The following is a 12,473-nucleotide window of genomic DNA, read 5'->3' as shown; positions in this document are numbered from 1 at the left end:
AAATCCAATTTTACCCTCAAATAAAATCCTTTATTTAGTCCTTGGATATTGTTATTATTAACAAGTTAGTCCTTACATTTTCAAAAATCTATTAAAACGTTTTTATCTTTTTTCATATTTATTAAAACATTCTTATCGTTTCTTTCCGTTAATAAAATAGTCCCTATCTTTTCTTAGATATATCAAAACGTCCTTATCGTTTCTTTTCGTCAACGAAATAGTCCTTCCTCATCGTTTCTTTCCTTCAACGAAATGGTCCCTCCCTATGTTTTTAGAAATCTATTAAAATGTCCTTATCGTTTCTTTTTGTCAACAAAATAGTCCCTATCTTTTCTCACATCTATTAAAACGTCCTTATCGTTTCTTTTTGTAAACGAAATAGTCCCTATCTTTTCTTTCCTCCTCCTTCTCCTCCTCCTCCTCCTCCTCCTCCTCCTCCTCCTCCTCCGAAGAAGAAGAAGAAGAAGAAGAAGAAGAAGAAGAAGAAGAAGAAGAAGAAGAAGAAGAAGAAGAAGAAGGAGAAGAAGAAGAAGGAGAAGAAGGAGAAGAAGAGAAAGAAGAAAAAGAAGAAAAAAGAAGAAGAAGAAGAAGAAGAAGAAGAAGAAGAAGAAGAAGAAGAAAAAGAAGAAGAAGAAGAAGAGAAAGAAGAAAAAGAAAAAAAAACGAAGAAAAAGAAGAAGGAGAAGAAGGAGAAGAAAAAAAAGAAGCAAAAGAAGAAGAAGGAGGAGAAGAAGAAGAAGAAGAAGAAGAAGAAGAAGAAGAAGAAGAAGCAGAAGAAGAAGCAGAAGCAGAAGCAGGAGGAAGAATTGATGAAGAAGAAAAGGAAGGAGGAGGAGGAGGAGAAAAATAATGGAGGGTAATTTAGTCTTTTACTATATTTTTAACGGCAAAAATAGACTAAAAGACTATTTTATTGACGGAGAGAAAAGATAAGGATGTTTTAATAGATTTCTAAAAATACAGGGACTGACTTATTAATAATGACAATACTCAGGAACTAAATTGTAAATCTCCCTAATCAGAAAGAAAAAGGTGCGAGAAAGAAGCAGGGATGAGAAAGAAGAAGGTGAGAGCCAGAAGGGTTCAGAGCAGAAAGAAGGAGAGAGAAAGAAGCAGGGAAGAGAAATAAGAAGAAGGTGAGAGAAAGAAGCAGGGAAGAGAAATAAGAAGAAGGTGAGAGAAAGAAGCAGGATGCCTCGATTGATGCAAAGAGAGCATGTGAAGGATTCAATTTTAGTAGGAAACTTAGCAGCAAGGTTCCTCTCTTTTTGAGAGATTGTTAATTCATCGGTTAAAAATGTAGACAGAGAGAGAGTGTGTGATCCAGGTGGACAACAGGACAACGTTGTGAGCTGTACGCGAGCTTGCACGAACTCAGTGTCGATCAAGTTGGGTTCTGAGGGGTATCCAAGTTTGCTTTGTGGTACCTGTTCTTTGCCTTCCTGGTTTCACGATGAAATCAGGTTGACTGAGGGTTTTAGACACGTGTAGGGGCTTGGCAAGCGACATGTGAGCAGGGCCTTCTTTGGTCTTGTCTCTTTGCAATTCACACAACCCAGTTGTATGTGTTGCTCATACATTTTCTCTCCTATTCATTGGGTCGTTGTGACTTTGTAAGTGGCTCATTGTATTTCTCCTGTCTAAATGGTTTGTTAACAATATCCACTCTAGTCCTATAATGACTTTAGTATGGAATTGCCAGAGAATTGGACAATCTCTAGCTGTAAAAGCTCTCAGGATCCTCTCAGTAAATATAAACCGTTCATAGTCTTCCTCATTGAAACAAAAAATTAGGATACATACTTTCCAGGTTACAACATCATTATGGCTATCCTTTTTGACTCAGTAGGACGAGGGGGGGGAGGTTTATCGTTATGGCGGAATGATTCTGTTTTTACTAACCACTCGTACAATATCCCAACATTTTATGAATTATATTGTACAAAAAGCTAATACAGACTATCACTAGCATATGACCTTTGTATATGGCTATGCTAATAGAAGTAGCAAAGATATCTTATGGACAAGTTTATAGTGGCTTAATATATTGTCAAATCTTCTATGGTGCTGTATTGGGGACTTTAATGCCATTAAGTACCAAGCTGATAAGGTAGGGGGTTGTGAAATCTAGTTTTCTCAAATAGCAAAGTTTGATAACTTTATCCAGTCTCGTGCTCTTCTTGAATTGGCATGGAAAGGTGTTTTTTTTTACTTGGTTCAATAAGCGTTTTGGTGATCAGGCAATTCAGCAACATTTAAATCGTGTTGTAGTTACTACGGACTGGTTACAACACTTTCCTCACCCTTGATTTTGTTCCTTGACTCTGCTTTTGCTCGCAAGTTTTTGTTTCGATTTGAATCTAAGTTGCTAGCGCATCCTCAGTGCAGTAAAGTGATTCAGCAAGCCTGAGCAGCTCCTTGTCGTGGTTCGCACATGTTTTCTTTTGTGCGTAAGTTATAGGTATGTCGACCTAAGTTTTGTGGTTGGCATCAAACTCATTTTAGTCTAACCAAACATGACTTGTGCATTCTTCAGCAACAGTTGGAAGATATTTATGCTCGACCTTCTGACCCTCATACCCTCATAATGCTGCTACTGAGGTTCACTTGCTTGCTAAGATTCATGAATTATGGAATTGTTATGAGCTGCATTGGAAATAACACTCTCGGATACAGTGGTTGCAGGAAGGGGATAGAAATACCTAGTTCTTCCACTTATCTACCATTCAACGACGTCAGTGTAATCGTATTGAGCGCCTTCAGACACCATCAGGTGATTGGCTAGAGCAAGTCGTGACTCTTCACTCTTTTATTAGAAATTAATTTTGCTAACTCTATACTGTTGGCTCTCTTCAGGGTTGTGATCAGGTTTTAACTCATATTCCTTCCGTGGTTACTCCAAATATTAATGCAACCTTGTTATCTCCTATCTCTAATGAGGAAGTATGTACAACTGTCTTCCAACTAGGAGGTAATAAAGCACCAGGTCCTGATAGTTTCTCTGGCCTTTTTTATCAGCATAATTAGCATATTGTGAGGCTGTCTCTTTGTCGTGATGTACATAGCTTTTATGAAACAAGACTTTTGCTTAAGGAGTTTAACAAGACTAATATAGTGCTTATTCCAAAGTGCCATAATCCTACTGGAATTCACCAGTTTCACGCTATTAGCCTGTGCAACTTTGTTTATAAGTTTATTTCGCAGACCATTGTTAATAAGTTAAAGTCATGGATGCATTCTCTCATCCTTGCAGATCAGACTGCTTTTGTCTCTAATAGGACTATTTAGGATAATTTTGTAATTGCTCATGAGGTGTTTCATTATCTAAAGACATCTAGAAGTCGATTGCAGTCAATGGCTTTGAAACTTGACATGTATAAGGCTTATGACCAGGTGGACTACCGCTTTTTGCATATGATGCTCTCAAAATGGGTTTTGCTATGCGTTGGGTATATATGATTTTGCAGTGCATATCAGCTGTTAGTTTTTCTATTTTAAGTAATGGTGTTCCTTCTGCTCCTTTTGTTCCTTCACAAGATATCAGGCAAGGAGATCCTCTGTCGCCATATTTATTGTTATTTATTTTCCAGGCTCTTTCATATTTATTATTTTCAGCATATGCTCGAGGTCTCCTTCATGGCATTAAGATCTCTCGATATGCTCCAACAATCACTGATATACTATTTGCATATGATACTTTATTATTTGCAAGAGCATTTCAAGATGAGGCGAGTACTTTGTTGCACATATTACAGTCTTATACTGTTGCTATTGATCAATTTATTTATTCTCAGAAGTTACGTATCTTATTCAATAATCTGCGACGGGATATTTTATCATGGATTTCTATCCATGAGGTTGCTTCTTCTGATAGATATTTGAGCTTGCCAGTGTTGTTGGGACGATGAAGGCAACAAGCTTTGGCAGCAGTGGAGGATCAAATATGCACAAAGACTCAATCTTGGAAGCATAAGCCACTATCACATGTTGGACGTGCTACGATGCTTTAATTGATGTTGGTTGCTATCCCTACTTATTCAATGTCCATCTTTTTGTATCCTAAGCAATTTTCTATTAAACTTATCGGTTTGTTGTCCCAATTTTGGTGGGGTGGTGATCAAAATTCTCTAAAAATTAGATGGATAGCTTGGCAATGCTCTTGTAGTCCGAAAATCAGTTGTGGTTTGGGTTTTAAGAATTTTGAAAATTTTAATTTGCCTTGTTTAGTGAAATAGTATTGGAGACTCATTCATAATCTATCTCGTTTATGGGCTAGAATTTTGAAAGGTTTGTATTTCCCACGTTCTTCATTTTGGGAGGTTAGAGGTAAGTGGAATAGCTTTTGAATTTGGCAAAGTCTTTTGGTCGGTAGGGAGGTATTGCATCAGGGTATATATATAAACATTGGTGATGGCTGAGCTACTCGCATTTGGTCTGACCCTTGATTACCTCAGTCCAACAGTTCTTTATTGCAACCATCTCCTCAATATCCAGATGATTACTTGCAAAACTCACCACTTTTTCCATATTAAATTCCATAATTTTATTATGATTTTGATATAAACAATTGATTTTTACTTAGAAATTGATTTTGGACAGACTTTGAGCTGAAAATGAAAAAAGGAACAAAAAGAGATTGCTTTAGAGTTTTTTCTGACCGGAAGGTATAACCTTGCCTAAAATTGTGACCTAAGCTCAACGGACAGATTGCAGGATTTCTGTTTTGCCAGCTGTACAAAGTTCAAAACTGTTTCAGATAGCTGCAAATACAATCATATTAGGATTAATATAAGAGTCATCATAGAAGTAGTAGATTTATTTTACTTTTTCTTTTAAATTGTGAATAATTATCTTTTTATTTGGAAAAAAACCTATATAAAGGCTTCTTTAAAGTAGAAAATCATTTCTCATCTCTTCTCATCATCTCCTCTCTCTTTTTTGGTTCCTCCTTAGCCTAATTCTTCTTCTCCTTCTTCTTTTATTTTTCTGTAATTTTGTTATGACTCTTAGAGGCAAAACTCTTTTATTCTGTTGAAAATTAATCAAATTGAGGTTTATTTAAAGTTGTGAGATTTTATTCTTAGTTTCTGTTCATCTTATTTCTATTTTCAATTAATTTCTCTTTTTAAGAAACACCACCTCTATTATTGTCCTCTTAGGCATTCAAGAGGCCTATTGAATATCTTAGGAAGGCAACATATTACTAATTAACCGAATTAAATATATGATTATTTGATTGGGTTAATATAAGTAGCAATTAGCATATTCGTTTATATTAAGTAATTAATTAATTTGGTTTAAATAATTCGTTTGTTATTATTGATCAAGTTTAAGTTCTTCTATTCTTAAAACAGTTAATTAATTAAATGAACTATCTTTTTAATCAATGATCAACTGTTAACCTCTCAATTTTGATTACATTTAGCTGAGTCTTTAATCTGATTATTTATTTCATCATCCAACCATTTTATTTCTTCTTTAGTTTTTAAATCAATTCCTCCAATAGCAATTTTTTTCTTCTCTCTTTTTGTTCTAAACTATTCTTCTTATTCTACTTGTCATTTAATTTAAGTAAAGTTAAGGCTTTTGTGGGATAGACACTTATTTACCCTATCTGCAAAATCTTTTAAATCAAGAAAAGGGAAATAAGTTTTAAATTGACGGATTTGACGCCTATCATCAGATGATGTTTATCTACTCTTGGATTTAATTGATCGTAATGTCCTTGATTGAAACCATCAACTTGTATTTTGCCTCTTTCTGCGAAAACAGGCTACATCAATTTTATCAGTTTCAGTTGCACCTCTTGGCACCCCAGATTTATTAGTTTGGCATTACACGAGGGATGGCTAATATAGTATTCATTCTGGGTATAAACTTTTGGTGCATAATAATCATATTTTAGGTTTAACTAATCATCCTCTTCTTCTGTGATTCCTCAATTAGAGACTTGAAAGAGCGTTTGGTCTCTTCAGGTTATTCCAAAATTAAAATATTTTTTTGTCACACCCTTTATAATGTTTTGCCAGTGTTGACTAATTTAGTCAAGAGAGGTTGTTCATAGGACTCTCAGGGTCCTATCTGTCAATCTGAGCCTGAGAGACCCTGGAGCATATGTTTTTTCATTATTTTTATACTCGATTAATGTGGTTCCTTAGTCCCTGTGCATATAAACCTGTGTCTACTGGTTTTCCTAACTTTATCTTGTGGTGGGAGGCGTTGTTGGCACAATCTAAGATAGAGTCTAAAGGTTCCTTATTGTTATCTCTTGCAATGCTTACACTTTGGCATATATGGAAAGAGTGGAATTGGTGTGTTTTTTATAGAGTGGCTCCTGATCTCATGCTTGCTTTATCCCGTATATCTCTTAATTTTTTACAGTTACAGTAGAGTGGTGTTTTTGTTATTTTTTCTCTTCGTGTGCATAGTCCTTCAATTACTTGTGATGTACAATTATTCCTTCCTCAAGGGGTTTTTAAACTTACTTGTAATGTATTTTGAAAGAATTAGTTTTCTCCTGCAACAATAGCCGTGATAGTTACTAATAGTGTAGGACATATAGTACATGATATAATTAAATGAGTTTGGTGTTTGTCAACTTTAATCGGAAAAGCACGAGCACTGTTGAAAGATATCAAATTAATTTCTACTTTTAATTTATCGGCTATTATCTGTGAAACATATTTATAAATTTTATATAATACTATTTAGTGTCCTTCAAGCTTCTTGTCATAAAAAACTAAAGTAACAGTAATATCTATATTATAAATTAACTCATATTTGCAGTAAATTTTATCTTTTAAATTTTTCACCATAAAAAATTAGAGAAATAGTGATATTTATAATATAAATTAACTCATCTTTACAGTAAATTTCTTATAATTATATCCCACAATATTATAATATTTAGATAAATAGAATAACTAAATTTTATTTAAATAAATTATTATTGCAGAATTGACTTTTATTATGATTTGTCTCTCATGCAATTTTTATTATAATATTTTGCTACATTATGTAAATTTGTAATGTAAGTTTCTGGTAATAATTTTAAATAATTTAATTTCTTCGTTTCTTTCCATTTAATTTATATGCACGTTTTTTTGTCCTAATATGCCATGTGCCTATGTCTCCATATAATAATACTCTCCAATATGTGGATAGAAAACCTTGACCAACGTTCCATGTGAGGACATGTATGTGATAAGCTGATCATGTAATGATAAAGGAATGGAGGGCAGTCGACAGCACGCCTCTCTATGACCAACCTTCTGTCACGTCATTATTAAATTTTGATGGGATGTTTAGGCTTAATAATGGAAGAGGGCTCTAGGGTTCATCTATAAAATTTTCATCAGATAATATTATGTTGAACGACTTTGAGATTAAGTTGAGATCAGCTTTTCAAGGCTTGCTAAATAATTTTTTTTTTACGCTCTTTATTTTGTTTTTAGTATTTAGTTTTCATTGTGGGGATAGATTCTATTTTATTGTAGATCAATTGAATTAGATCTTGATGATCTGATATCCAAAAAATAAGATTTTATAATAAATTATGTAAAATTAAAAAAATTTAGATATATAGGAGAGTATTTCTCATTTTATATGTTTTCTTTTGTCTGCTAGTGACGTGCTAACAGAACGTATGTCATTGGTTCACCTGTTCCTGCTACGTTGATACGGGCGTACGAGAAAATCAGATCTCTGCTCCATGCGTAACGGCATTTGATTATCCCTGTGAGTGTAGATGGACCCACAAGGCATATAGATGAATCTTCCTCCTGGTTTCGGGCTGGGCCGGAAGATAGAAACAAAACTGGCCCAAAGGGGTAGGCCCAAGGAGCAGTGAAGGCTGGGCCGACCTGGTTGAGAAATTCAGAGGGGGCCTGGTATTGAGAATCGAATGAGTCTGACCTGTCAGTGCAGAGAATGTGTGGGCTTTCGGATAATGAGCCTTTATCGCGGGTTTGGCTTTTGACCGGGATGGAGAAATCCAGCGGTGATCAGATCTTAATTTCTCAATTATTATATATTTGCTTTTTGCTTTTAAAAAAATAAAAATATTAAATTATTTAATTTAAAATCTCTTAAAATCGAATTAAATATAATAATTATTAAATTAATTATTTGCTATAGTTATTGAATAATGTATAATAAATTTAATTAATATATTTAATATGATTTAAAATGGAGTATCAGACTTATTCTTTTAGAAATTTAAAATCCCATATTGAGTTATCTTTAATAAAACAAAACTTTAATGTCAATAATAATTCTTTTTAAAAAAACAACAATTTAATATCTTAAAATTAATAAAATTTATTAACTATACATTTTTAAAAATACATGAAATTATCTCTAAATCTTTGTCATAAGTTAATTTTTATATTTTTTAAATTTTTATCATAATTAATATAAAATAATATTTTCTAAATCTTTGTCATAAGTTAGCATGTGATAAATTCATAAATAAATTTAATAATAGGGTCGCTCATCGATTAAATTATTTATGCTTCACTCAAATATTTATATTGTATTTTATAAACTTAAAATTATATTTATTTTTAATTATGATTTTCTAAAGATTATTTATATGTAGTATAATCATTAATTAAGAAATATAATATTTTATAATTTAAATTAAATTTATAATAAAAAAATTAAATTAATATATGACTATATAAAAAATAAATTTAATATATTAGATAATAAATAGGCTTTTTAAATACTATATAGTAAATATTAAATAATATTATAAATATTTTTTATAGAAAAGGTTATAAATATCTTCTCAATCATACAATATAAATAATATTATCTTAAATATTTAATTAATTTCTTAAATATATTTGTAATATTTTTTTTATTTTTTAAATTTTAAAGGTTAAATATTAAACTATATAACTATATATATTATTAGTCTATATGCTTTTTTTTTTAATTTGATTGAATAACTTTATTATTATTTTATATTTTTCTCTCACTAAATGTCTCTTTAAATAAACACTTTTTTATTTTTAAAACTATATTTCTTAAATCTTTATTTTTACTCTACTATTATTATTATCACTACTTTCATATATTTATACATATATTTTTATAATATTATTTTATATTTATTATTGCATAATTATTTTTATAAATTAAAATATGTTTTAATTTAAATATAAAGCAATACAATATATAAAATTGATGAAGTTTATATATAATGCATATATATAATTATGTAACTATATTTATATTAGTATATTTATTTCATATATAATATTTTATATTATATACAGTAATTTTTTATCATATATAATGATTTAATATATAACATATTTGAATTAAAAGTAAATAATAATATATTAATAATTTAATAATTAATAACTGAGATTTTTAAATTTAGTTATTTTGTATTATTTGATGAAATTATTAATTTTATAATATTATAATTGATATTTTTTAATTTTTTTAATATAATGTAATTTTTTTAATTTTTTTATGTTATTTGTATTATTAATAACGAATAACTCTTGACAATGAAAATATATTATAAAAATTGTTTGATTTAATTTTTAAGTAGTTAACTTTTTATATTTTTTTCGATTCGAGCTCGAATTTTGAATTTAAATATTTTAATAAAATTATTTTAAATTTAAATAAATTTTTAATAAGCAAAACTCAAATCGAAATCTAACTCAATAAAATCTTATCAAATTTAAATTTATATAAAATTAACTTAAATTTTTTAAAATTTCATTAAGTTGGACTCAATTATATTCTTACCTTTTATTTTTAACTAAAAAAAACAAAAAAAAAGCTCGGTAAGAAAAATAAAACACAAAATTTACATTCTGATCTATATAATATGATATATAAATATATATATATCATTAATGCTCCGTTGGTTGCGGAAGCTAAAATGAAAAAACAATATGTCATTAATGCTCCGTTTATTTCACAAAAAATTAAAAAATATTTTTCATATCTTTTATTGTTTGAATATTTAAAAATTTTAGTTAATAAAAATGACTTTTTTGACATTTTTATTAAAACTATATACATAAATTTGTTAATAAATGATTTGATGAATTTTTATATTTATTTTTAGCATATTTAAATATAATTCTATGTATTTTTTATGATTTATTAATTTTTATTTAATAAATATTAATTTTAAAATGTCTAACTTTTATTTTTTTTTTTGGCGAAATTAGAATTTGTTTTGATAATTTTGGAGGTAAAGAGACTCAACGTCTTATGACATAATAAATTAAAATTTACAATTAGGCCATGAGAAGTAATAAATAAAAGAAAAAAATAACGTCGGAACGTTAAATCTTACAGTCTTACAGTCTAATCGTGAGACATATTTTTATATCCAAATGGACAATAATTCTCACAGCTAGATCATAAGAAAAACTCCTCACGCACGACTTATGAGATACTATAAGAATCCGATTTTTCTATTTTTTTTTATCTCTAAAACCCTAAGTTAAACATTAAAATATTACAAAAACCTCATTTTTTCTCATTCACAAGAGGAAGCAATCTTAGAAGTCTTTCAAAAACCCCTTTTTTAATGGCTACTCTCTACAACAAGAGAGAAAAAAGGTATTTTACGAAAAGAGAGGCCAATTGATTCAAGAGATTGAAACTTTTTTTTCTCCTTCGTAGTTTTTTTTCTTCTCCCTTAAACTCTATTTTGTTAATATTATTTTGTATTTTATTATAGAGATGGTTGTAAACCTCTCCCTTAATTTTGTTAATATTATTTTGTATTTTATTATAGAGATAGTTGTAAATTTTATAGTTTTTGTTAGTGATTTTGAACTCATGTGTGTTTTCCTTATTAATGTAAATATTTATTATTGTGTTTAATATTTTTGAGCTCTATTGTATTACTTGAATGGTTTGATTCATAGTAGTATTGGGAGAGAATGTTGTGAATCAAAGTTAAAATAATAGATATCTTGAGAATTTTAGCTTGAGCAATATAATTAAACACCTTGAAATTTGAAATTAATTATCACTTATACTAATGAATTAATTAAAGTTTATTCACTATAAAAATAGGATTTAAAATTTAATTAATATTTTCAATACGACTTAAAAAATGTATTAAATTGATTAGAGTTATGTTTTTCTTATATTAATAATTAAATGATTATTATACATAAATGTTGAATTTAATATTGACTTGAGCGAAATCAATTGCTTTAAATATCTATTTTCTTAAATTCTCAATTTTTTTATGTGTATGTGTTTCTTAATTTTATTTTTAGGTTCATTAAATTTTAGTTTAATTAATTTAATTTCACTCCATTTTAATACCCTAAATATTAGTAAAATTAATATAAATTTTTAATACTTAATTCCAATTATCTCGGAAACAATACTCCTATTAGTAAAATTAATAGGTCTCACAGAGTGCTGGGTTGGGGTGCTGGGTTGGGTTGGGCAACTAAATCGGTTTTTTCGGTTTGATCGGTTATTTAACATGTTTAAACCGAACCGAACCGAAAACCGAATAATTTTAAATATACTAACCGAACCAAACCGATCATTCCGATTAACCGAACCGAAAAACCGAAATTAATCGGTTCGGTTCGGTTTTTCGGTTTAGACCGAAAAGTGCTCTCGCCTAGTTGTAGACACATGATCATTTTATGTATGTTTTGTTTTATTGTTGATGTATATGAGAAAACCAGGCTTAACGTTATAAGTTGATAGAACAGAGATAGTGCATGCACAGGTTAAGCCCTGGAGGAAAGCAAAGTTTTAATGGTTTGACAGAACATGTATGATTATGTATGGGATTTCACAGGTACACAGTCAGTATAGCAGGTTTACTACGGGTCCCGGCGACCTTAAGTCGATCTGGATCCTAGTGCCGGTAGCAGTTCGGTTTTCGGGTTGTTACATATTTGTAATATTTTTTTATTTTTTAAATTTTAAAGGTTAAATATTAAACTATATAACTATATATATTATTAGTCTATATGCTTCTTTTTTTTCATTTGATTGAGTAAATAATAATATATTAATAATTTAATAATTAATAACTGAGATTTTTAAATTTAGTTATTTTGTATTATTTGATGAAATTATTTATTTTATTATATTATAATTGATATTTTTTTATTTTTTTTAATATAATGTAATTTTTTTTTATTTTTTTATGTTATTTGTATTATTAATAACGAATAACTCTTGACAATGAAAATATATTATAAAAATTGTTTGATTTAATTTTTAAGTATTTAATTTTATATTTTTCGATTCGAACTCGAGTTTTATATTAGCAAGTTTGAATTTAAATTTTTTAATAAAATTATTTTAAATTTAAATAAATTTTTAATAAACAAAACTCAAATCGAAATCTAACTCAATAAAATTTTATCAAATTCGAATTTATATAAAATTAACTTAAATTTTTTAAAATTTCATTAAGTTGGACTCAATTATATTCTTACCTTTTATTCTTA

The sequence above is a fragment of the Manihot esculenta genome, chromosome 5 (assembly GCF_001659605.2).
Source record: "Manihot esculenta cultivar AM560-2 chromosome 5, M.esculenta_v8, whole genome shotgun sequence".
NCBI lineage: Eukaryota > Viridiplantae > Streptophyta > Magnoliopsida > Malpighiales > Euphorbiaceae > Manihot > Manihot esculenta.
This window is presented reverse-complemented; position numbering follows the sequence as displayed.